The sequence below is a fragment of the Nomascus leucogenys genome, chromosome 2 (genome assembly GCF_006542625.1).
Source record: "Nomascus leucogenys isolate Asia chromosome 2, Asia_NLE_v1, whole genome shotgun sequence".
Lineage (NCBI taxonomy): Eukaryota > Metazoa > Chordata > Mammalia > Primates > Hylobatidae > Nomascus > Nomascus leucogenys.
The window spans coordinates 101,648,274-101,675,806 of NC_044382.1; the positions used below are offsets into that span (position 1 = coordinate 101,648,274).

The 27,533-nt window shown below is 36.1% G+C and overlaps 1 long non-coding RNA gene across 1 annotated transcript in view; it reads left to right on the forward strand.

The window, feature by feature from the left end:
• Positions 1-22,791: 22,791 nt before the first annotated feature.
• The window catches only part of LOC115837517, a 42,702-nt gene continuing 37,960 nt past the window's right edge, over positions 22,792-27,533 (forward strand). The window contains exon 1 of the long non-coding RNA XR_004032534.1: positions 22,792-22,871. This is a non-coding gene — a long non-coding RNA (uncharacterized LOC115837517). The remainder of the gene's footprint in view (positions 22,872-27,533) is intronic.

Sequence of the window (27,533 nt, forward strand, 5' to 3'; positions counted from 1 at the left end):
TCTTTCCTTAGCTTTACAGCAAGGCAGGAATAGATTGCTTCAGCAAAATAAAGATGAAAATTTAGTTCAACTGCCTTTCCTGAAGGTATTTCTGTAAAGAAAGAAATAGATAATTCACAGTAATTAAAAAGTATTTTCAATTAAATGGTTGTCTGTATGGGTGAGTCTGCCTTATTGCCTATGAGAGAGAAAGCCCCTACTTCAGCTTCTTTTCAAATGTTTATTTTTAAATGGCTTAATTATCAAATGGAGCCACTATGAACAACAATTTCTTATCATATTTTTTATTTTATACTGAAGATGAGAAAACATCTGAAACTGGGTAGCATAAGGGGAGCAGTGGCATTCCTTTTTTCCACTAGGTTTCTATCATCTATCTTTAGGTTTTGCTTTATTTTTTAAATATGTGGAGCTGAGCTGATCCACAAATACACTGTTTGAGCTCATCTTTAAATCCTGAGCATATTCACAGAAAGGAAGATTGCCTGTTGGCTACTGCGTATCACCCAGTTTCACTTTGTCTTTGTTTTCTGAAGAGTGTGCCTCTACTATCACTCACGTTAATATTACTTAATAAATGACAGCCTTATCATTACATTAACACTCTTTAGCAGTCAGCTAAGGTGACTGCATTTATCTAAGAAATAGGAGGTCCAATTACACTTATTTCTGCATTTAAGGTGTACCATTTCCTGGACTATCCAGATATCACATGGTACAATTTTAGCCTACACTAGTTACCAAAAAAAAAAAAAAAAAAAGGGGGGATTTGGTGAATATACACAATCATCGTATCCTTAAACGTGCCTGATTGTCTAGTTCTATGTCACAAACTGTGTAGCCAAAAAAAAACAAGACAACAGATGCATTTTGGAAGATGTTCATGAGTGTGGTTGAATACACACAGAAAAATCCGATCTACACTAATGGCATTCAAACTTTTTAACAGAGAATTTCCTCACATGGAACCCTTCTGGGCAGAGCCCAACATATAACTTAGATAATCATGCAACAATGACCCTTGGGGGCTCTTCTGGCCCCCAAGATACTTCCAAGAATCCTAGCACACTGCTGAGGATAGCTGGGAAGACCACTGGCTTTAATTTTCGTCATATTCTTTTATTTTCTTTCATCATATTTTTTCAAAGTTTGCCCTTTCAATAGGGAGTACTACATATTTCAGTCTGTAAAGATTTGGACACTCCTTCACCATCTCAGTTATAGTAGTCATGATTTTTCTGGATCTTCTATCTCAAGTTTTTCTCAACTTCTCTATACCTCCATTTTCTCATCTGTAAAATGGAGATTATAGTAGTACCTAACATACAAATATTATTTTGATGCATTTGTTACATAATTTATATAATTAATATTTTAAAATAATATAAAGATATTAAATAGTTGTATAATAAAATATATTTTTTATTTACATAAAAAGTTCTTTGGACGATAAGCAGTAAAGCATTTATCAAATTAAAAAATTGCTTACATGAAGATGATGTGGTTTTATCAGTGTGGAAGCAATGTTTGTGTGTGTGTGTGCGGGGGTGGGGGGCGGGGGAGGAGAGAGAGAGAGAGAAAGTCTCTCTCTGTCACCCAGGCTGCAGTGCAGTGATACAATTACAGCTCACTTCTGCTCTCTGCATGGCTCCAGGCTCAGGTGATCCTCCCACTTCAGCCTCCTGAGTAGCTAGGACCACAGGCACATACAACCACACCCAGATAACTTTTGTGTTTTTTTGTAGAGACAGGATTTCATTATGCTGCCCAGGCTGGTCTTGAACTCCTGAGCTCGAGCAATCCTCCTGCCTCGGCCTCTCAAAGTGCTGGGAATACAGATATGACCCACTGCTCCCAGCTGCAACATTTTTTTATAAAAGGCCAAAATGCTGTTTTCTATTCTGTTTCCAATTTTACTTGTGTAGGCCAGTTCATATTCTGTTGATTTCCAAGATGGAATTATATCAATGCTAAGTGAAAGTATTCAGGAAATAATAGTTCACAGAGCTTTCATTTTCCAAAAATGGATTTAGGGGCTCAGCTACACATACGAAGATATTTGGGGTTCTTTTGTTCCTCACTCTTGCCCCCAATCTCATTTGCCACTCAGTCGTGTACACTACGCTGTAGCTTGTTCTCATCTGTTGAGTCTGTTAGAACCCTGAGGAGTTTAATATCATCTCTAAACCTGGTGATTTCATTGTTTACTTTCAGAACATTTATAGCATGTTAAATATGGCAGCAGCCCCAGGCCTTCAGAGACGCCTCTGTTTTAACTTCCGTCTCCGACATTTTGTTTACTTTGTGTCCTTTAATGAGGACTGGAATAGTGATTGGCTTAACTCTTAAGGATGCTCCCAAGGATCTTTTTCTTGGGAATGAGGAGGAAGGAAGAAAATAATTTGTACAAAAATTCCTTAGAGGTTTAGATATCTAGAGAAACATGAAAGAAAAAAAATTAAATACATGAAAGCAAAGGGCCCCAATCCAGAATTAAGGCAAGTGCTCAGCTGCCAGAGATATCAGATTGTCTTACTTCCTGGGTTTTTTGTCATAAAATACATTTTTTTTCTGTTTTTACTAGACCTAAATGCTGTTCAAGGTATCCCTCATTTAATGGCAAAGGCAATTCAGACCACAGAACTGAGACCTTGAGGAATTCATGATTAAAACCTAAGTTTTATGTAAGAACATACAATACAGTATCCGAATTTTGAGGCTTTCACACCAAAATCATATTCCCACAAATTTCCTAACTGGATCATTGATTTGGCATCTTGGGTATTTCAAACAGAAGCTCTTCATATTTTTTCTATTCACTTTAGGGGTAAAAAAATTAAAAACACAGCAAACTTTTCAAAGCAGTAAATCCTGCCACTTTAATGTGCTTTAAAAAACTATTTTCTTTAAATACTGTTGTTTAAAAAAGACTTACTCTAGAGAGACATCCGTTATCGAATAGTCAGAATGGGAATTGATAGAAAACATTCCAAATTGGGTGGATTAAATTTTGCTTAAGGAGAAGTGAGAGTAAAGCCTGCAAAGTTGCTTTTCTCACTACATTCTAGCTATCTGAAGTCATTGTGTGGAAGCACAAAAATCTTAGGTAATAATTTGAAGTATACAATTTAATTCTTTAATTCAACAGATGTTTATTAAGCACCTAATATGTGAAAGTTGCTGTGCTAGATGTTATACTAGACTCTTTGGGAGGTGCAACAATGTAAAAATCATTATTGATAGGATTCCCTCAAGGAACATAAAATCTAGTGAAGAAAATGTCTCGCGTTCATAAATAACTAAAGTAATAATGTCTACTGCTTACTGAGGGCCATATCCTAAGTGCCTTACCTATATCAATGCATTGAATCTCCACTACAACCTTAAGGTTTATAGTGAGGAAGGAAACCAAGGCACAAAGAAGTTAAGTGACTTGTCCAAAAACCACAGTCTTAGTAGTAATAGAGCCGAGATCCAACCCAAGTCACCTGGCACCCAAGTCCACTCTCGGAGCTACTATACTTTTCTAGTCTGTCATACAAAATTGTATGTTTTAAGTGTCAAATGAGAGTTCAAGAGAGCAATGATAATTAGAAAAGAAGACTAATAATCAAGAGCCCATTGGAAAATATTTCTCACCTGAGTAGGCTAAGTCATGTTACAGGAGTTTGCATGAAGCCCACAGAAGTTTACTTTTCCTTGTCGTTCTTGGTCAAGGTGTTATACTCTGATTATCTCAGTCAGTGCAACAATAATGTCCTATGTTTACAGAGTAGTTCATTTTCATTTACCAAACATAGGAATTATTATTTCCATTTTATCAAAATTTAAAGTATTTTTCCAAAGTCCCACAGTAAATAAGATGCAGAGTACAATCTCAAAAGATAATGTTGAGTTGGACCATAAGAGACTAGTAGTATTTCAATAAGTAAAACTGTGGTGGAATGCTAGGTAAAGATTGAACAAAGCACAAAAATTTAAGACCAGAAAGGATAAAAATGTGCAGGAAGTAGTGTGTAGTCTACTTTGGCGGGGATGTAGGATTCATTAAGCGATAAGATACCGGCTTTGCTTGCATAGATGTTCACTTTATGATGCTGGTAATTATCTTCCTGAGAAAAAATACAACAAGCACCAGAAAATATGAGGCTGTAGCTCTGGAGGGTTGTTGGTGCTGGCAATGAAGACTAAATGTCATCATGTAGAAGTGATCATTGGTACTGTGGGAATACACCGAATTACTACCAGAGGGAAAGATCTAGGGTTACATGGAGAGGTAAGGGGACATGACATCTGCAGGACAGGAGAAGGAAGAAAACTGACTGAAATAAAGAAGACATAGTCATAAAGCCAGAAAATAGAATCCGATAGCATTATCCAAGAAGGCAAGAAAAGAACTTAATGACTCGATAGCCAAAATGTCAAATGCTACATTTTTTGGCATACAAAAAAAAAAAATCATGTGCTTTTAAAGACATACAAAAAAAACAAAAATTCTATCCACATTGATTATTTAAATGTCAGTTACTTAGTCATACAACCTATCCTGGGAAATAACACCATAAAACATTATAACAAAGTGTATATGGACTTGGAGTGGTCCCTAGTGAGGAAAAAAATTAAAACAGGTTTGTATTTACTGAAAAATATTATTAAAATTTTATAGAATGCTAAGCATGTTAATACTTTGTTTTTTCCAATACACATCTGAGAATTTAAAGAGAAAACAAATATTTCCTTTACAAATACAACATAAGTCTTTATAGTAGTATGTCATGTGACATGGTTTCAGTTAATCAAATGTAGGTCCCAGTGCATGTGCAGATAGATGCACATACTGAAGTTCCATATCCAGATAATTTTCTGGAGTGAGTAAAAATCACCGTAGTAACAGACCGTTAGCCCAGGCCTCTCAATGCATCTTTTCAACAAAATGTGCACTTTGCCAAATAAAAAATAAAGAAATTAAAAATTAAATTAGAAAAGCTGTGGGCCTATTGTCTTCAGAGTTTCTGGTTTCTCCCCAACTCAGACACACTCATCCTATCACCCTAATGACTCACCCAGTCCTTCGCAATTTTAACACACATACCATATCCCAGATATTAAAATTATACTTCCTGAGTCCAATAAAATGTACTGAAAGCAGAATTAAAGCACACTAACTGTGTTTTTAAAATAAGATACATCTGATTTTTAAAACAACAATCTTGCTCTTTCCTCACGCAAAACCAAAATGCTACTCCCAAAAAGAGACCTCCTTTCTCTCTGTCCTGCTTAACACCCTTTCCCTCCTTTTTCCTGCCTGTTTTTCTGCCTTTGTTATTCTCTGTAAAACTGAATATATACATCACATTGATATTTCTTGCTAATGATAGCAACATGTATCCTGGAGGGTTTTGTAGCTGGCCTGTCTCACCTGTGGCAGTCGTAGGTAAATCTGATTGGAATTTCTATATCCATCTAAATAGATCCTTTCTCATCTTGCCCCTAGGCCTCTGAGGTGTGGAATCCAATCTGTGGTGTGTTCCGATGCTACTCAGTGATAAGGCAGGAGCAAGATTAGATGTGTTCTGAACTGTATTCATGTTCTCTCTTTTTAGTTGCCTAGGAGAAGGAAGAAATCTTCAGAAAAAATATTTTAGAAAATCTTTTCTGAATTGATATGTAGTGCATTTCTCCTTTTTTATACAAGGTGACAGCGTGTGTGAGATGTAAAGATGAGTTTGCTCAGGCAATTACCCCTTGTTGATAGCAGATTATTTCCTCTGGCAACTCGAAAATAACTTGTTGGTATATAAGTTACTGCTGTTCTGGGGATGTAGTAATTTACTCTCCTGCCTTTTTTATGAGCACATTTATTTTAATCAGTAGAGTTCAGAATAGCTCTTTTTCATCTAACTCCATCTCTTTTGGAGTTATGCACCTTCTAACACATAATGAAGGAAGGTCCTTTTGCGCACACAGGAGAAAAGAGGTATGATATATTGCTGGAAAAATGGTCTTTGCACAGGAAATCATATCCCATGATCTTTTTTGTCCATTTAAAAACACAACACTTACTCTCCACAGCTCCAGCCCAAATTATTTTTCTGATGAAAACAATGAAAACCTCACCAAGTAACTCACCATTATCTTTCATTGTGGGGACTGATAACATGGAATAGTTACACATGTAGGATGAAGAAGAACATGAAAGAATTCAGGTCAGCAAACCTATACAACTTTTAAGAAATATTGCAGGTTATATGCCTCACTGAATGCCTGTAAGATAAAAGCAAGCCAGAGGGTTTAACTGCCTCACCATTTTGCAGATGAAGTAAAGGGTCCAGAAAAGAAAAACACTTTTCCATGGCACCCAGGAACTTTGATGGGGACCAAACAAATACTGTGATTAAGGTCCTTCACCTCTCCCATTGGCCCCTAGCCATCCCCTTACAGAACTCTTGCTGTTTCTAAACAAGTATAGAGAAAGCAAAATTCATTTTCTAACATTAATCCCTAGTTAACTAAGCCTTGGTTATTCCACATGTGTTACTTATCATGAAAGTTCAGTATATGATAAAGAGGTGGATCATTTAATTTTCTCCAGTACATAATAACAATGACAAGATTAGTGACTTCACCACTTGGGTCTTTTCTAGGCAAGGGCAAAGTTCGGCTGATGGAGCACAGACACCAAAACCTGAGCGCCTGTATTCTTGACAATCTCTACTTCTGACCACTTAGATTCTTGTTACTCCATTCTCCCAGTCATAAAACACTAGGCAGTGACTTTCCTCTCATCATGAGGACTATTAACAGGACAAAGGAAGACTATGGATGTGGAAGAATCTGGCTTTCTTGAAAATTCAGGGACTGTCACTTCAAAGCATTACTTCTTTGTACTTCTTCCATAGAATGTTTTCATTTAAATGAAAGTAGAACATCAGAAATAATTTTTTGTTGAGAAAAAATAGGAAAAGGAGCAAAAACAAGAACTGCAAGATTATTTTACAAAAATTTCTGTGGTTTTTTTTTATAGAGATCATATCTGGGCAAATCAACAGGATAAGTAAAATCAACTGCCCTAATTTATAAAGCCAATGCAACACAAGTTCACATCAGTCCACATTGTGAACTGCATCTGTGCATTAAATATATTAATAATTGAACAGTACAGCAGGAAAAGTTTTAAGGGTTTTTTTCAAGTAGAAATTCTCATCTATGCCTAGCACTAAATTCAGTAAATTTTCTTTCCATACATAAGGTAGTTGTCCAAATCTGTGCTGAAGTAGAAATGCATGGCATATATTTTTAATATTTCAAAAGTAGTGAGTTTGCAAATCTACTTTTCTTAACAAATTGTAACCAAACCTAGAAATATATACTAAATACGTGCTCAGTCCTCTATGAACTCTCTTCCAATAAAAAGGGGAGAGGGGTGAGTGGTGGCACACACCTGTAGTCCCAGCTATTTGGGAGGCTGAGGCAGGAGGATTGCTTGAGCCCAGGAGTTCTCAAGCCAGCCTTGGCAACATAGTGAGATCCATCCCTGAAAAAAAGAAAAGAAATTGCATATATATTTGCTTGTCCAATAAACTAATATTGAATGTTATACAATTTGACTCGTGGCCTTCTCTCTCTAGGTTTTGATGGGTATAAACAATTTAAATTTTAATATATTATAAATATCATTTTATTATCTGACCAATATTTAAAAGTAATGAAATTAGTGAGAAATATTTTATTTTGATGATATAATTGTCAAGCACTTTGTCAACAAGAAGCTCTGTACAAGCCTCAAATTATTTAAAGAAACAAAATTATTTAATGTGTAAATTCAGACATTAAAATTTGGGGGGTTCATATTATTTCCTGACTAAATTAAGTCATAAACAGCAAAAAGAATAATGTGCACACAAAAATTGAACTTCCTTATAGAGATTCCAGGAAAAAAATAAATGAAATAGGTAAAATAACATACAAAGCCACAAAGACTGATGATTTTACAAAGGAGAACACTATCTCATCTTATTCATTAAAAAATGTGAAGAACACTTACTCACCTCTGAAAAAATAGTTCATTTTCTTCTATCTGGAATTTACTCTCATATCACTGCTATAAGCAGGTTTTTCACCAAAGAGCTGGTTTCTCAAGTGACTCAACCTAATCATTTTAAGTCCAACTCAACTATATAGAATATAATGATTGTCAATAGGAAGAGTTAAATATTGGTCTTAATAAAACTTTAAATGATATAATTAGCCTGACAACTTATTACATTTAAGCATATCAACCTGCAGTTATTTGTTTACAAGAATTAAAATTACAAAAATTATAAAGATGCTTCTACATTACCACCATTACTTTGGAATACTTGATATTGGTTCCATAATAGTGACAGATTTAAATATCATCAACTACATTAAGGTCTGTTCAAAAAGTACATGAGTTTTGAACAGTGTATAGGCAAAAAACAAATTACTAATATATAACACATCTTGCATCAAAAGATAACTTCTAGCCGCAGTAGTTAGGGCAGCACAGGCCAGGAATCTTCTAAAAAAGAGAACATTATGCAACAAAGTGCCGCCACGCAGACTGGGTGATACAGAGCTAGCTGCAACTATTAGTGTTTTCTCTTTCTTCTATCTTTTTTTTTTAATATACATAAGGATCGTACATATATTTGGGGAACATGTGATGTTTTAATACATGCACACAATGTGTAATGATGAACCAGGGTATTTAGGATATCTTTCTTGTTGTTTGTGAGTGATGGTGCTGAGGAGGACTGGAATCAAGCTCAGGAGAAACTCCATGTTCTAGAGGAAAAAAGAAATTCCATCTACTTAGTAACGAAAAGAATAGTCTCTGAAGCCAGGCAGCGTGGTCAGAATGTCAGGGCTACCTCTTACCAGCTGGTGACCTTGGGCAATTTTTGGAATGTCTTAGCCTTGGTAATCCCTTCTATGAAAAAAAAAAAAAAGGAGGAGAAAGAGGACATATAGAGGTAAATGAAAAAAATAGTTTCCCGTCTATAAAGGGATAATAGCCTTGTGTGAAGATTAAATAAATTAGTACCTATAAAATGCTTAGAAGAATGCTTGGTAGATAGTAATTTCTCAGTAAATGTTAGCTAATATAGCAAAGGCAAAACATAAAGCAAGAGAAGTAGCATGGCAACAGCAATAATCTCCCATTTCCAGAGAACATGAAATGTTTTAGTGTAAGGAAAGGCTGATCTATTTTTGAAGGAGGCAGCACGGTTTAGTGGAAAGCGTCAGGAAAAAATCTTGACTTTTCATCTATCCTGTTTCTGCCAGTACCTTGCTGCATAGCCTTGTCCCACTTAACATCTGTGCACCTCATTGTTCTTATCTAGAAAGGAAGAAATTTCAATTTGATGATTTCTAGGGCTTCTTCCAACTCTAAACATCTAGTCATGATACCTAGAGAAGGATAATCTGGCAGCCATTGCATGGTTTATGCTCATAGGAGGAGTCTTTCAGGTGTCTCTTTCTACTTCTCAAAGGGCCAGACGAGCAACCAGAAGTACATGAAGACTGGTATATTGCAATGAAATAGAATTAAGCCCTCAAATGGAATGTCATTTAATTCCTACACTGTAAAAACTGCATGTATGTGTTCTTATGCATCTATACCTTCAAATTACATGTACCAAAGAGTGGTGTACCTTATATTGGTTCTCTGATAGAATAAATTCCCACCACATAGTGAATTTTTAAATTGAGATGCTTATTCTATTTCATTATAATGTGTAAATTGTTACTTTATACTCGACTGCCCCGAGGTAAATTGAAGATGTGTATACAAAGTGAAACTATTCCTCTAATAAAATCACTGACATGTTAAGAGGGTTCCCATTTTAGTTATTTATGCTGTTTTCTTTCATTTTTAAAGATGACACTACCCTTTATTACACATTCTGAATGTGTGTGTTATACTTGTACGACACATTTTCTTTCCATGACCCATTAAAGTAGCATAATGCTTTCTATATTCATGCATCTCTTAGCACACAACCTATGGTTTTAAATATTTTTGCATTCTTTCTCAGAAGGGAAAAAAATGGGTTTCGTAGTGAAAGAAAAAACTTGGCCAATTATGTCATTTTTATCTCATTTTCAGTTTCGACCTAGCATTATCTTAGGCTTAGTAGTAACAAATGATAAAATGACAAATAAATTCTGACATTCTCTGCATAATCTACATTCTTGGCCATCGAATCTTCATTTTACCAGCCTCTTAAGAAATGTTTAAGAAAAAGAAAAAAGAAAACCTCAAACATGACTGCCAATCTAACCCATTCCATTCTGTGTGTCATGCTGCCGAAGCAGCACTTGGAATCTAGAAGTACCAAGTGCCACAATTCGTCTCCTTGTGACTCATGGCACCAGATGACAAGCAATCCTCTGTCCTTCAGCAGCACCAGAAACAGTGGAGGATCCGTGTGGGTGTTCACAGCGTTGTGAATAGATCTAGTGGGAGGCAAGAGTCCAAGGCTCAGGCTTCCTGCACGTACCACCATCCTGACAGATGGCATATTCTTGGCCAGAATCCAAGGACCTTGGTCACCGAGTGAACTTTCCCTGACTCCGTGCTATGTCGATATCCCAGACACACAGGGACACAGGCCTTGCTTATGAATCATTCTGCTAGAATCTGCCTCTATGTGTGTTTTCTGAATGAATGGTCATAAAGGTATTTTGCCTAAACCAAGTAAGACTGTTCAGCACTTTGTCACACAATTACCGTGGGTTGTATCAACACAGAAAGTGTGTTTTATAATTTAGTCATAATGAATTTTTTGACCCACAAATCAATAAACCTGTTACAGACTGAATAATAATATTTGCTTCCTGAAAGCATGTATGATATCAACAAGGTCGCAGTTTACTGTCATTTTTAATAGGGAGAAAAAAACTGTACTCAAGGGGCATTTAACATATTTTGACAAGGTGACCCACAATTATCCATTAACGTTGTATTTGTCTAAGCCCTACTGCATTGATATGCAGGGACCATGTAATAGTTCATTGATGTCCCACTTGGGGGTGGAGAATAAGGCAAGTGGGACCTTTCCAAGGTCTTTCACAGCCAGAATGCATCTTGCTATTGCTGTATTGATTAAACATTTGGATAGTTAATCAAAACGGCTAAGCCCTTTTAACCTGCCATGTGCAGTATACAAAAGAAAGAAAGAAAGGCCTCTAAGAGAAGCCATGAGGCTGTATTTTTCTTATTTTCAAATTTGGTAAAATATATCTTTTCAGACAATAGGATTATAGCAAAATATTATAAAGCATTCAACTTGATCTTGAATTGAAAGACTTGTGGACTTTTCTGTTCATTTCTCAACATTTTTAAAGATTCACTTTGACAAAAATTGTGTATATTTATGGGGTACAATGTGATGTTTTGATGTATATATTACAGAAAGATTAAATCAAGCTAAATAACATATATATCACATCACCAACTTATTTTTTGTGATGAGAATGTTAAAAATCTATTCTTTCAGTGATTTTGAAATATATGATACATTATTATTAACCATAGTCAGAAAGCAGTGCAATAGATGGCTAGAATTTGTTGCTCCAATCTAACTGAAACTTTGTACACTTTGATCAATATTTTACCTTTCTCTCTCTCTCTCTCTTTTCCCCACACCCCAGCTCCAGCCTATGGTAATGACCTTTCTACTGTCTTTGTCCATGAGATCAGCATTTTTAGATTCCACACGTGAGATCAAACAGTATTTGTCTTTCTGTGCCTGCCTTATTTCACTTAGCATAATGTCCTCCAATTTTATCCATATTACTGCAAATGACAGAATGTCCTTTTGTAAGGCTGAATAGTATTTCATTGTGAATATATACCACATTTTCTTCATCCAGTCATCTATTAATGGGGGTTGCTTCCGTATTTTGGCTATTGTGAATAATGCTGCAATAAGCAAAGGAGTATAGATAACTCTTTGACATACTGATTTTAATTCCTTTGGATATATAACCAGAAGTGTCATTGCTGGATTGTAGATTAATTCTATTTTCATTTTTTTCAGGAGCCTCCATACTGTTTTCCAAAGTGGCTATACTAATTAACATTCCCACCAACAGAGTACAACCATTCTCTTTTCTCCACGTTTGCCAACACTTGTTATCATTTGTCTTTTTCAGAGCAGCCTTTCTAACAAGTATGAGGTGATATTTCATGGTGATTTTAATTTGCTTTTTCCTTATGATTAGAGATGCTGACCGTTTTTTAAATATTTGTGTTGGCCATTCATAACTCTTCTCTTCAGAAGGTCTGTTCAGACTGTTTGGCCATTTTTTTTTAACTGGGTTTCTTACTTTCTTGCTATTAAGTTGTTTGAGTTCCCTATATATTTTGGATATTAGCTCCTTATTAGATGTATGGTTTGCAAATACTTCCTCCCAATCCATGGGAGAGTATCTCCTCACCCTGTTGTTTCCTTTGTTGTCTAGAAGTTTTTTAGTTTGATGCAATCCCATTTCTATTTTTCCTTTTGTTGCCTGTGCTTTTGGAGTTCTGTCTAAAAACACCATTGCTCAGATAAACGTCATGGAGCTTTCCCTCTATGTTTCTGTTTTCTTTTTCCTTTTCTTTTTTTTTTTGAGATAGAGTCTCACTCTGTCACCCAGGCTGGAGTGCAGTGGAGCAATCTTGGCTCACTGCAACCTCCACTTCCTGGGTTCAAGTGATTGCCCTGCCTCAGCCTCCTGAGTAGAGCTGGAATTACAGGCATGTGCTAGCATGCCTAGCCAAATTTTGTATTTTTAGTAAAGATGGTGTTTTGCCATGTTGACCAGTCTGGTCTTGAACTCTTGGTCTCAAGTGATGTGCCTGTCTTGGCCTCTCAAAGTGCTGGGATTACAGACGTGAGCCACCATGCCCAGCCTTCCCTATACTTTATTCTAGTCGTTTTATAGTTTCAAGTCTTATGTTTAAGTCTTTCATCCATTTTGAGTTTATTTTGGTGTATCATGTGAGATATGGGTCCAATTTTATTCTTCTACAAGTAGATATCCTGCTTTCTCAGCATCATTTATTGACAAGTCTATCCTTTTCCCATTGCGTGTTCATGGAAACTTTGTCAAAAATCAATTGATTGTAAGTACTTGAGTTTATTTCTGGGATTTCTAACCTGTTCCTTTGGTTGATGTGTCTGTTTTTATTCCATTAACATGCTTGTCTCTGCTTGCTGATAACATAATCTTATATATAGGAAACCCTAAAAATTCCACCAAAAAAAGTATTAAACTGAAAAACAAATTTGGTAAAGTTGCAGGTTAAAAAATCAACATATAAAAATCAGTAACATTACTATATACTAACAATGAACTATCCAAACAATAAAAAAAAGAAAACAATCTTATCTACAATAACATCAAAAATAAAATACTTAGGATTAAAGTTAACCAAGGAAGTGAGAGATCTATGTATATACTAAAAACCATAAAACATTGTAAAGGAAATTGAAGAAGATACAAATAAATAAAAAGATATTTCATGTTCACAAATTGGAAGAATTAACATTGTTAAAATATCCATACTACCCAAAGCAATCTACAAATTGGATACAATTCCTATCAAAATTTCAACGTCATTTTTCACAGAAGTAGAAAAAATTCCTAAAATTTGTATGAAACCAGAGATGACCCTGACTATTCAAAGAAATCTTGAGCCAAAAGAACAAAATTATAGGCATCACCCTCCCTATTTAAAAACATATTAATTATAAAACAATTGTAATAAAAACATTTCTTGACATTTTAAGTGGGTTAAAATCTCACATCTTTGCCAGAATTGAGTCATGTTCTTTACACCCATCTAAGTTCAGTGCACCCTCAGTTTCCTCTTTAGATAGAATACTCTTGATATTCAAAATTGGAGGCCCCCATTTGGGACTCACTGGTTCATTTCTACCCCCTAGATTTTCCCTTCTTGTCACATGAGCCAATATTCTCAGACCCTCTTTCCTCATGTCTAATCTCAAATAATCTCAATGTTTCGTTTCCTTTGTTAAGAATGTAAAGGTATCAGAATTGATTTTTGTACATATAAAACCTTCAATTTTGCTTCCCTTTCTTTCTTCTGTTAAATCTTTTGTCCTCAACTGATTTTTCTTATAACTGAATCATTCTAATTTTCATTTAGGAGACCACCAATCCCTGCCATTCTCCCCTTCAGCTTCTTATCAACCAATAAGTAGCACAGTTATACACCATTCACCTCACATTCTGCCATACAGATCTGTTTAGGACTTCCAATTATATCCTCAATCCATCGTACGTAATAATCAGTACAGTTGTGGTTATTTACACGCTAAGTATTTCACCTGTTTACTTTGTTTAACAATTTCTAACACAGATCAATTTTTCATAAAGTTGTTTGATCATAAGAATCATCAACTCCAATTAGACCTACTTGATCATTATATCCAAGGGTAGGAACTAAAAATGTGTAGTTTAACAAGCACCTAGGGAAGTTCTTAGGATCAGGAAAATGTGTAGTCCACTGACTTAATCCATTCTTCATCCATTTGTTCTGTAAAGCCAAATATACACGAAGTGATAATTAAAAATGCATCTATAACAAGATTTTATTTCATTAAGTACAATTATTGAGCACTTTCTATGTGCAGTAATTTACATATGTTATCTCATTTACCTTGCTGCTAAGTTCATCCTGATTTTGCTTTTTATTGGGATGTACATGATTGTGTGTGTGTGCATGTGTGTGTGTGCACAATTATGTTACATAGATTGTAATGTCTATTTTGAGAAAAGATTTTCTCTCCCTTTTTGGCTTTGACAAAGCAAGTTGCCATGTTGGGAGTTGCCATATGGAGAGAGGTCACAGAGTGGCCCTCTGCCAACAAGCAACAAGAAACTGAGACCCTCAGTTTGGCAGCCTGCAAAGCATTGAATGCTGCCAACATTCATGTGAACTTGAAAGCAGATCCTTCCCTGGGCGAGTCTCAGATGAAACTGCAGCCCCAGCCAACACCTTGATTGCAGCTTTGTGAAACCCTGAAGCAGTGAATTCAGCTAAACTGTTCCCAGACTGCTAAAACCCATAGAAACTGTGAGATAATAAACATGCTAATTTTAGAGTTTGTAGTAGTATTATTACACAGTAACAGATAACTAATACATAATACTTTTATTTCATAGCCATTGTTATTTTGAGTCCCATAACCTTTTAAATTTAGGGGTTCTGATTTAATTACATTGCTAGAAAGTGCTACCATCTCAATTTACCATCATCTGTGCATTTACATTATCATCTAATATGCACCCTAGGAAGTAAGTATTTTATCTACACATGTTATAAAAAAGAAATCCCTATTTTCCACCTACACTTACTCCTAAAAGAATAAGCGCATCATTCATAAGCTAGAACAGTAAAAATGAGTTTGCTTTCAGAGGTGTAAGTTAAATGCAATAAAACAGACTCTCTGCTTATTAAATCAAGGATAATAGGCTAATTTTTATATACAAAAATGGCATTGCAGGTCTAGACATTTGGGCCATGTTACATTTAGGGTGCTTTTTCTATAATTCTTTCAAATTCATTATCCGCCTCTGTGTGCACCCTGAACTCATTATGACCAATGGGTGTACTTTTGTAAAAGCACTGGTTGCAGATGAACCTTCCAGCAGAAATCCAGACATAAAGTAAAACTATTGACACAACGAGGAATAAAATCGTCATCATCTATGTGGTACCTAATCAGCCACAGCTGAGGAGGAAGTGTAAGGAGTGGGGAGAAATAAGACATAAAATGTATGCAATGCAGCAAGCTCAAGATCACAATGGACAGGTTCCTCCGTTTGCTAAAAATAGGGAACCCATTGTGTGGTAATTATCTCCCTAAAGGTTTGGAACAAGATGAGAATCTTGCTCAAAAATAGGTCACTATTAACTGGAAAATATGATTCTAGTCTTAAAAAAAAAAAGACTAGAAAATTAGTGGCGGGCATTAATTTCTTGTTATTTATGAAAGCACTTTGGGAGCAAGGTCCGTTGAGTCTTATTTCCTTTTTATGGAAACAGACACCATTATTCAATTTTGTCCTATCTTTTTATTAATAGGTGTAAAACATCCCCAGGGAGTTTCAAAGCTTCAGTGGAAACCAGAAGCAATATAATAATTCTATACCTAGGTGGCTCTCACTCAGTCTAGGAGTTCTCCAAACCAAAGGAAGCCCAAGCAAGTCTCTGCCGGGCTGGTTCTGTCTTCTCAAGGGGCAAAATGACAATATTATTTGAGCAGTGGTTCCTAGGCACAAGGATTTAACCCATTATCTCACATTCCTTCTATAAGAGTTTCCTTGTTTTGAGTTATGAAAGCCTTCTCTTAGGTGCCTCCTTTAAGATGCACAGTACGCAGGACAATAATAAAGTTCCAAACTGAACTTTTTAATAAAAATAATTTTTATATGCCTGTCTTCCAGGTTGAAAATGTGGGTCAACAGGGGATAGTGGTTTATTGAATGAAGAAAAGAAAAACTAAACCACAAAAAAAGGAGAGGTCACAGAAATACCAGAAAAGATCCTAAAAGAAATTTGCCTGCCTTCACTCTGGACTAACTAAATAGATAACATAAGATATTGTTCATATTTGAATGTCAGACTCTGTTGAGGTCAATCCGCTGAAGAAACCAAATTCTTTTCAGGTGTCATTCACAGATAGTAACCCCGACACTGATGTTAACGTTTATTGTAGCTATTACATATTCTTAGGAATTACTGAAATTTGTGAGTATAAACCCATATAGCATAGAAAGATTAAAATAGTTTAATTAAAGTAAAATAACATCCACTCAGCTATATTAATAGTTGAAAGGGTTCCAGATTTTGTGCCAGAGAAAATGACTGATCTTATCTACTACGTAATACATCTTCTCTAATGATGAATTGGGACAAGATAAGCAGGCAGCCAGAAACTTAGAACACTGATCATAAGGAGATAATTTTGAGGAACTCAACAAAGTTTATTGAAGAAGATAAGAACCTGGACCTCTGTCTCAGGAGGTTACTATTTGAAATTTTAGGGATATCAGTCACCCTTCTCCCTTTGAAGCAGAAAGAATAAAAACAAATAAACAAATAGATGACAGTAGCATGGAAGGAGAAGAGACTGAAAAAGGATGAGAGAGGAGAATATAAATAATTTAGGAGAAACCCAAGAGTTAAGGCACTTTCAAACTATAAGGTTTTATTGGACAGCTATTGTGTCCAGATTGAATGGAGCATTGTTAATGATATCAAAGTAGTTGCAGACTTGATATCTGAACCAAAGAAATTGTCATCTTAGTGGTGTGATGAGCCTGTTATTAACTTTAATTTTTAAAATATTAAAAGAATTGTGATTATGCCATATGGTAGAACCAGACAGAAACGCCTTGATGAGACACCATTTTGTACTGGATGCTTCATCTTGTTCTGCAACTTTGTGATCCAAAATTTTGAGAGAAGTTATCATTTGAGTCTACCTGGTCCATAATAACCATGAAATATGAAAATATATTTACCCTGGGACTTGATTTTTAAATAATTTTAAAATATTGGCTAAGAATAACCAAGAAAATATGACAAAATTAACACAAATACTTGGCTTTAGGGTTTATGTAATCATATATGTTTAAAAAAACACAAATAGTATAAAGTATTGCTTTGGTATTAATTTAGGAAGCAAAAATCTCAGCCATGTACAATTAAGGGTTGCATCCTCATTGTTGTTTTACCCTGAGATTCTTCTCATTTCATGATCCTCTTCCATTTCACTCATTTTAAATATGAACACATAGATAACCTGAGTGGTTTCACATTTCAAGTTGTTCCATGCTGTCCTGTATTGGAATATTACTACCCACTGGGCTCAATCTCTGGGGCTAGCCAAGCTAGGGTGCAAGCCATGCAGGCCAATTTTACAATTTTAAAAGCCGAGTAAAATGAGAGGAAATGTGTAAGGTGAGAATCAGGGAAAGCAAAACCTACTGTTATACCCGGGTGAGACTGGGGAAGCAAATGCAGAAACAACTCTTAAGAGTGTCAAAAGTGAAGCTCAAGACAGCTAGAGAGTCAGGACAGGAGCACTGTAAGAAGTGTAAAAATGTCGCTGCCAGTAATTTGTTGTTACAGGTTCCGGCCACATGGCATAAGACATGGTATATATAGCTCAGTGGTTTATAACCTTGGCTATACAATATAATCACCTGGGGAGCTTCTAAAATCCCAATTCCCAGGCACTACTTCAGAACCCTTTATGTCAGAATCTCTGATTGCTAGGACACAGCAGTAATATTCTGAAAAGTAACAAATCCAATTCCAATGTGTAGCCAATGTTGAGAATCACTGGTATAAAAGTATATTCAAAATGAATTATTTTCTTTTATTGGTAATTAAAAGGCAGTAATTAAAATCCCAAGTCTTTTTGTGATTGTTGTAAATTCATACTTTGAAGAGTCTTCAACATTTGGTTTTTATAGCTCCTCTACTACTGCTCTTAACCCACTACTGGACTCTTGAAGATATCTACCCGCTTCCAATGCACTCTTGGAGGCATACCTGTTGTCTGTTATTTAGGCACAGTCTCTCACTATTTCTTTCTGTACATACTTTTCTCCAGTATCAGTAAGAATAATCTGTGCAAACCAATCTTTTGGTAAAAAGAGAATATTCAAGTTGAATTGTACCCCCCCACCAAAAATCTCACAATGAGCCTCAATCATGGCTGCAATGTTACTTTCTGCATTGACCAAGCAGACGTCCTCCCTGACAGCAGCCAACAATTACATTATTAAATAATTTGAACAACTACAGGTGGGGGTTCAATACTAAAGTCACATGTAAATCAGTGAGCTATAAGTGGCATGAACTATATGCATACTTTCTGAACAAAAGGAAACTAGAAGAACGATAAAATAAATAAATAAAAGCAATTGGAAACAAAGAATCATGAACTATACCTGAAAAAAAACGATAAGTCTGGGTCCTTTGGACAAAGCAAGTGTTATTGGCAATGCATTGTAAACAGATTTTTTAATTATAGTTAGTTTTACTAAAGATAGTAGAAAAGCTAATATCATGTTCCTTAAATAATAGTGAGACTTACACCTTCCATGAGGCCAAAAGCACCTCCACCAAAGATCAGTTGAGCAACGCCTCCACTTCCAGCCACTCCCAGGCTCCGATCTGACACTAGGTAGGAAAGTCCTTGGAACCCTTTACCCATGACTAGCTCATGACAGAATGAGCCCTTGGACAGAGCCTTCATTCACTCCAAAGAGGCTGGGAATGGTAGGTGGGGAGGAATTTTCATGCCTAGGTCGGCTCTGGACCAGCCCAGGCTTGTGGTGCAGAGAAAAACAATAGCAGCTGAATAGCTTGGAAGAGTCCCATGCAAGCCCTGTTTAACACCAGTACCAATTTTACCCCCACCCCAAGGGCTGATATACATTCATTCCATATCCTTTTTCCCCACCTAAGTGACTTTGGCCTCACTTCCCTGTACCCATTCACCATAAGTCATTTCACTTTTCCTCTTATTGTTCTTTCATTTTTGCCTTTATTGAGTAGTTCCCAGTCTGTTATATCGTTCTTAATTTAAATCATAGAGCATCAAACTATGCCATAATCCTGTATATTATGCTATTTGCACCCTCCAGTATCACGCATGCTTCTTTCTGGTACAACTTGTATTTACCAGGTTACTCGTATTTAGTGCATTTCATATTTGTCTACCCATGCCCCTCTTTTTATCATTTTGCCAATTGTTCAAACCTCACTTGTTAAGCCACACAGTGGATGTAAACCTGATCATGAATGGCTCCTCTGCTGACTTCTCAAGGTCATCTTGAATTGTAAGTCAGTCTTCCAAGGTTCTTGTTACGTCTCCCAACTTAGGGTCCTCTGTGAAACTTTATGAGCATGTTCCATATTTTATCATCCAAGTCACTGATAAAATGTTAAATATTACCATCCTAGACAGACCCCTGCAGAACATCATTTTATGTGTCCTTTTAGTTGCCTCTGAAACATTAATAACTTCTTATTGAATATGATCCTTGAACCAATCTGTACCCAACTAAGAGCCAGAAGTGTACTTCCCTAGATTGATAGTGCTATTTTAAATCTATATGCTACAACCCTGAGAAAGGAATTTTGTACCCTTCTAGCCTCTTCAGAGATAGAAAAGATTTTAATTTTATCAGCTTAAAACTGACCAGTCAACACATGCCAAACAATAACCCTGGATAATTTAGCACTCTTCATAAATGTGATATTTTCAAAAAGCTATAAAAAAGAACTCCCTATTAATAACTCTGACTATAAAGGTTCATCACAGGCTACTATTCTTCCCTCTTTGAACTTAATGACAACTCAAGTCAATGCCCTCTTTTTTTCCTTTGTTGCAGCTGCTATTGGGTTGGAAAAGACTGTTGTTGGAAAGGACTGTTGTCCAGGCTCCAAGAAGTCCAGACAAGGTCTCCAGAGACTCTCTATTTTTCCTCCAGATCCTTTTACTGACATTAATGATGAAGCAGCTTTGTCTGTGTCTCTGCCTTGGTTAGCAATGCCTTAGTGACAGGGCAGCTCCAGATGCATTAGATCAGCAGCTGATGCCATCATGCGAATGTCTAACACTTACTTTAGGTAGGTGACACTTCTTAATATTCAATCCTGTCTTCACAATGTCGACTTGTCCCACCATAGATGGCTGTTCTTTTTATCATTATTTTTGAGACTGTTAATGTTTTTGCTTGTGATTCCTCTAAAGAGCATTTAAGAAAAAATAATTATTTATAACCTTTAATGCTAGGAGGGCAGTGTAGTTTGCCTGGAAGAATATGCATCACAGAGTTCTTGTTTAGAAATGGTAATTAATTTTACAGTCAACAGTAGTGTGACACACTGTCTCTGACTAGACGTCCACCATGGCTTCCTGCCAGTCCTTTGGAAGAATATTAATTGACGTCCAGCGCTAAGCAGTCTCTTTGCTGTGTATTTAAATGAAACAAAGTGCTTTAAATTAAACAAATACATTCTAAACTTGCATATTCAATACAAGTTCTGTATCTTGATAGCGCCAAAATACACAGTTGGTTTATATCTTTATTTTTCCTCTTTTTTTTTTTTTTTGTTCTCGTTCTTATACTCCTGACTCACAGAGCCCTACTATTTGCCTTTCTTAATTTTAACTCACTGCTTTTCTTCTAATTTCTTACAATATCTGCTTGGGGTGCATTTCTACAACAAATACTCTATTTCTCCAACAATCCTGAACAATTTACTCCTAGGTTACTGCTCTTTCTCTTTGCAAGGTTTTTCAAGTGACAATCTTCAACGATTTTAGTAACAATGTGCATAGTGTGCTTATTAATTTGCCAAGGATGCCAGATTAAGTTACATGGTGAACATATTTTAAAATAATAATAACAAAATTTTAAATGACCTTGACAATTAGAGAATTGGGCACATAAACCACATTTAGTTTCATGGGAAAATTACATGATCATTCATGCTGAGGGGAGAAAAACAGTCCACGAATTGAGGATGGGAAGTAACAGTTAGATACAATGAGGTTGGGGTAGGGAGGAAGAGGCCTGCTTCTATATAGCCAATGGCCAGGATGATGAATTGGGTATGATGAAGCCAAGATACTCAGATGTGGAAATTGGAACATCACATGGCATGTAAAAAAATACATTCTCTATGTTATTAATTTGTTAGGTTTTTTAAAAAAAACTAGTATTTTTTAAAACAAAACTAACAGATTAATAAATTAGAGATTTATTAATCTCTAATGTCATATAAGCTGCTGCAGTCCCCAGCTTATACGATAAGAACCCTGGAAAAATTCAGGTAGAAAAAGCAGAATTTAAAATGAAGGTTCATTGGTTACAGGTATGTATATTCTCTATGTTCACACAAAAATCAGGTGATGGAGTTTTTCATAATATTCATCACCTGTTTTAAAGCAAACACAAGAGTCATCTGTAATCTACATGATTTTGTTTGGAAAAACATTTTATGAATTAAGTTGTATCATCTGAATACATTATTCACATAATAATATAATTTTAGATCTGGCAGTAAATACCTTTCTTCTTCTTCTTTTTTTTTTTTCTTTATACAGCAGAAGACTTGCTTCATTTAAAATCTTACAGGAAATCCCTGTGTTCAAAAGGAAAAAAAAAAAATCAGTAGGGGATCTGGAGCCCAGCCAGCACTGTCCTCTTTCTCCCAAGAGGGGAAAACTGATCCAAACCGAGGTCTGAACTGGATGGACTCCTCGAGAATCAGAACTTCAATACCAATGATGTAATTGGAACCCAGGTCCCTGGCCCCCCAGTTCCGGGCTCTTTCTACTATTCGACCCTGCCTCCTGCAAAACGTGTCCTATTTTGAGGCACCCTTGTTTATCACAGATTTCTTGTACTCCCCTTTTTTGCAGTCTTTGAAATTTCTTTTCTCGTGTTCTCTCACTTATTTCCCAAAAGCCATTTGTTATGTAACAGATGCATATGTGTTCCTGTTTATAAATATTCTACAGTAAGTCAAGAAAATGTGGGGAAATAAGGGGAAAAGGCTAATAGGACCTTCAAACCCTCTATCTGGAAATGTCGGGAATCTAGGCTATGTCTAAGGGGCAAAGGTCACAAAAGAAGAACAAACCCAGGAAGCTGAACCTGGTCTTGTATGTTTGGATCCCATCTCATTCGTTTTTCCCTTCATTTTCAGTCTGTCCAAAATTAGGATGTTTGGTGTTATGGAGGTTCACCTGGGAAAATCAGGAGGCCGCCAAGTGTAGCTGTGGGATGGTATCACGGTAAGCAAGAAGCTTAAAATCAAATCCGTTACCAGGGAATTGAATCCAGGGAACATGGTTTCATTAAAGAGTATGACTTTATAAATAACTACACATAAATAGACCGCTTTGCCTTAGAGAATAATGTATTTCAAAATTATTATCTACTTAAAATATTTTACCTAAAAGAATTCACAATTAGCTTTCAATATTTAAACAGTACATTAGAAATGGAATGATTATAAATATCAGAAACAAAAGCCACTTCATTACAGTATGAACATATGCTAACATACCACATACTGCTTTTGAATTTAATAATAATATAGTTTATCTTTCTTTAACTGACATAAGGGTTTTGATAATAGCTAATATAAATATATGAAATGTCAAATTTAGAAGATAGTGTTTAAACATTTGTCTTTTAGAGAGTATTTTTAAACTTAACTTTTATTAACTCTGAGAATCAAAGAGAAATATGGTGATGCTAGTGAACCTTTGAAAATCTTTTATTTTATCACTTTTAATGCATGTTTAATATTTAACATTCATCTTATTACAGACAGGAATTGTGAAATGCTTGTGCTGTTTCTAAACAGTTTTAAAGTTCAATGCATAGTCACAATTCAGAGGGGAGATTTCACACATTTATGGAAAATAAGCCATTTTTGCAGTAAAGTTGCAAAGTGTGAAAGAATTCTTGTTTTATCTGCCTTACTTATCATGTTTATGAGTTATTTTGCCTGGAAGTAAATTGACAAGTTGTCAATGAACAATAGACAGTGCCCCAGCTAGGCTTTTCACAGGTTCAGATGCCTTTGGGCAAAAGGGCTGAATCTGTAGTTGCAATCTAGCATATGGAGCACTGAAAAAAGTGGCAACAGGGTGAGAGACATTCCCTGCAAAATGCATGCGGTTGTTGATCTCTAACCAATCTGCTTGGACCACTGTACATTATGAATTCAGGTACCATCATCTTGCCATACAGGAATAGGATTCCTTGCCTCCATATAATAACTTGTTTCTGTTTTATCCTAGTTCACTTTGGTCTACTTTGTCATTTTGAACTATTTTATTTCTCCAAACAATTATTATTAAATATTCATCTTTAGTAATAAAAAGCCATTTCCCCCTAGGTGATTCTCTACTGGAAACTTCCCACAGAATCCCACAGGAAGGAAAACAATCTCAGAGAGCCTTTTTTCAGTGGGTAAGGGTGGACCTTGACTTCTACCTCTAACCACCACATTTTAGGATTACCTGGCTATAACATTTCATGTCCTTTTCTCCCATCTTATGTTTTTCACAATGCTATTGTGAGACTATTTTATGATAACTCATACAGCTGAATAAATTACTAAACAGCTAAGTGGCCTTTCAGTAGATGGCACTCTTTGTTCTGAATCAGCCCAATATTGTTTTGCCACTTCACTGAAAGGCCAGCTGTTCTTTGAAGCTCCTGCCTTCCAGATATGCCACTCTCTAAGACACAGGGATGTGGTTTAGGGTAAAAGTTATGGCTGGGATTTCTAACCCAAGAAACAAGGAGGACACAAAAGACAGCCTCATGAATAAGAGTTCATTAGAAAAAAAAAAAAGCTGAAGTTTGAATATGAGAAAAGCCAAGTCCAGTGTCAGTTATGGATGTGGTTAGATTCATAGAGCCAAGGGTTTTAATGTAGACTTGAAATAAGTTCAGAGAAAGTGCATGTTAGAAAGAAGTGACGTGGAAGGTGACTGGGATTTTATAGGAAAATCTAAAAGTGATGATTACTGACCTTGATGGGCCAGCCAGCTCATGGTGTATGGGAGGGTCAGGCCAGACAAAGCAGGAGTTATATTTCTGCTCTCTAGTGGCTTCTTGTTTATCACACACCCCTTTCTATCTGTCTCCACAGTCATTGATGATTCTTGTACCTGGTTTGCACTCTTTTCCTAATCTCCAGGCAACATCTTGTGTCACTTCCACACTAAGTAGATGATCTCTTCAGTACTTGTAATTCTCCTCCACTGGGAGCTTCTCTAGCCTCTCATCTTCATTTCATTATAACAATGTCTTGGCCACAACCTGGATCTTGTCTCCACTTACGAAATAATTCACTCAGAGAGTGGGGTCTGCTGCTCTATTCACAGTGTTATAATGTATGCATAGTGTTATAATGGGTTCCTGCTACTGTGTTTCCTCAAAACCTACTCTTCACGTTTAATATATTCCCCAACACCTCAACCCCTGCCTATTTTAGTTTCCAACTCCAACTACCTGCATTAATCTCACTGTTAATGTAATAATTTTAGTGACAATATTACCAAAACCTCCAATTCACTCATTCCCATAAGGCAATGTACAGTGGAAAAGAACATTCCTGGAACCAGAGAGAACTATAGGCTTTTGCCACTTTTGAAAACCTGCTATTTCAAACTTTGTTCATCTCTAAATTAGACTCAATGTCTAATGAATACCTTTTTTATTGAGAAATTGCTGCTGCTTTAATGAAATAACACAGATAATATCTCTTCAGATCAGTTTCTTCTCCATCGTCTTCCCTTACTCTTCTGCTGTAACCATCCTGAAAATTCCACATGAGGGATGATCCCTTCTATTCATTTTTATATACTCCTGCTCCTAGGCTTCTGAAGGCACCCAGGAAAATCTCTTAACTATGCTAATAGTTTTTGCAGATTTAGGAATTTCTACTAATTCTTTTTTTTGTGTGTTCATGAATTTATTAATTTATTTATTTATTTATTTATTTATTTATTTATTATACTTTAAGTTCTAGGGTACATGTGCACAGCATGCAGGTTTGTTACATATGTATACATGTGCCATGTTGGTGTGCTGCACCCATTAACTCGTCATTTACATTAGGTATATCTCCTAATGCTATCCCTCCCCACTTCCCCACCCCAAGACAGGCCCCAGTATGTGATGTTCCCCTTCCTGTGTCCAAGTGTTCTCATTGTTCAATTCCCACCTATGAATGAGAACATGCGGTGTTTGGTTTTTTGTCCTTGCAATAGTTTACTGAGAATGATGGTTTCCAGTTTCATCCATATCCCTACAAAGGATATGAACTCATCCTTTTTATGGCTGCATAGTATTCCATGGTTTATATATGCCACATTTTCTTAATCCAGTCTATCACTGATGCACATTTGGGTTGGTTCCAAGTCTTTGCTATTGTGAATAGTGCCACAATAAACATGCGTGTGCATGTGTCTTTATAGCAGCATGATTTATAATTCTTTGGGTATATACCCAGTAATGGGATGGCTGGGTCAAATGGTATTTCTAGTTCTAGATCCTTGAGGAATTGCCACACTGTCTTCCACAATGGTGGAACTAGTTTACGGTCCCACCAACAGTGTAAAACTGTTCCTATTTCTCCACATCCTCTCCACAACTGTTGTTTCCTGACTTTTTAGTGATACCCATTCTAACTGGTGTGAGATGGTATCTCATTGTGGTTTTGATTTGCATTTCTCTGATGGCCAGTGATGATGAGCATTTTTTCATGTGTCTGTTGGCTGCATAAATATCTTCTTTTGAGAAGTGTCTGTTCATATCCTTTGCCCACTTTTTGATGGGGTTGTTTTTTTCTTGTAAATTTGTTGGAGTTCTTTGTAGATTCTGGATATTAGTCCTTTGTCAGATGAGTAGATTGCAAAAATTTTCTCTCATTCTGTAGGTGGCCTGTTCACTCTGTTGGTAGTTTCTTTTGTTGTGCAGAAGCTCTTTAGTTTAATTAGATCCCATTTGTCAATTTTGGCTTTCGTTGCCATTGCTTTTTGGTGTTTTAGACATGAAGTCCTTGCCCATGCCTATGTCCTGAATGGTATTGCCTAGGTTTTTTTCTAGGGTTTTTATGGTTTTAGGTCTAACATGTAAGTCTTTAATCCATCTTGAATTAATTTTTGTGTAAGGTGTAAGGAAGGGATCGAGTTTCAGCTTTCTACATATGGATAGTCAGTTTTCCCAGCACCATTTATTAAATAGGGAATCCTTTCCCTATTTCTTGTTTTTGTCAGGTGTGTCAAAGATCAGATGGTTGTAGATGTGTGGTATTATTTCTCAGGGCTCTGTTCTGTTGCATTAGTCTATATCTCTGTTTTGGTACCAGTATCTTGCTGTTTTGGTTACTGTAGCCTTGCAATATAGTTTGAAGTCAGGTAGCATGATGCCTCCAGCTTTGTTCTTTTGGCTTAGGATTGACTTGGCAATGTGGGCTCTTTTTTGGTTCCATATGAACTTTAAAGTAGTTTTTTCCAATTCTGTGAAGAAAGTCATTGGTAGCTTGATGGGGATGGCATTGAATCTATAAATTACCTTGGGCAGTATGGCCATTTTCATGACATTGATTCTTCCTATCCATGAGGATGGAATGTTCTTCCATTTGTTTGTGTCCTCTTTTATTTCATTGAGCAGTGGTTTGTAGTTCTCCTTGAAGAGGTCCTTCACATCCCTTGTAAGTTGGATTCCTAGGTATTTTATTCTCTTCGAAGCAATTGTGAAGGGGAGTTCACTCATGATTTGGCTCTCTGTTTGTCTGTTATTGGTGTATAAGAATGCTTGTGATTTTTGCACATTGATTTTGTATCCTGAGACTTTGCTGAAGTTGCTTATCAGCTTAAGGAGATTTTGGGCTGAGACGATGGGGTTTTCTAGATATACAATCATGTCTT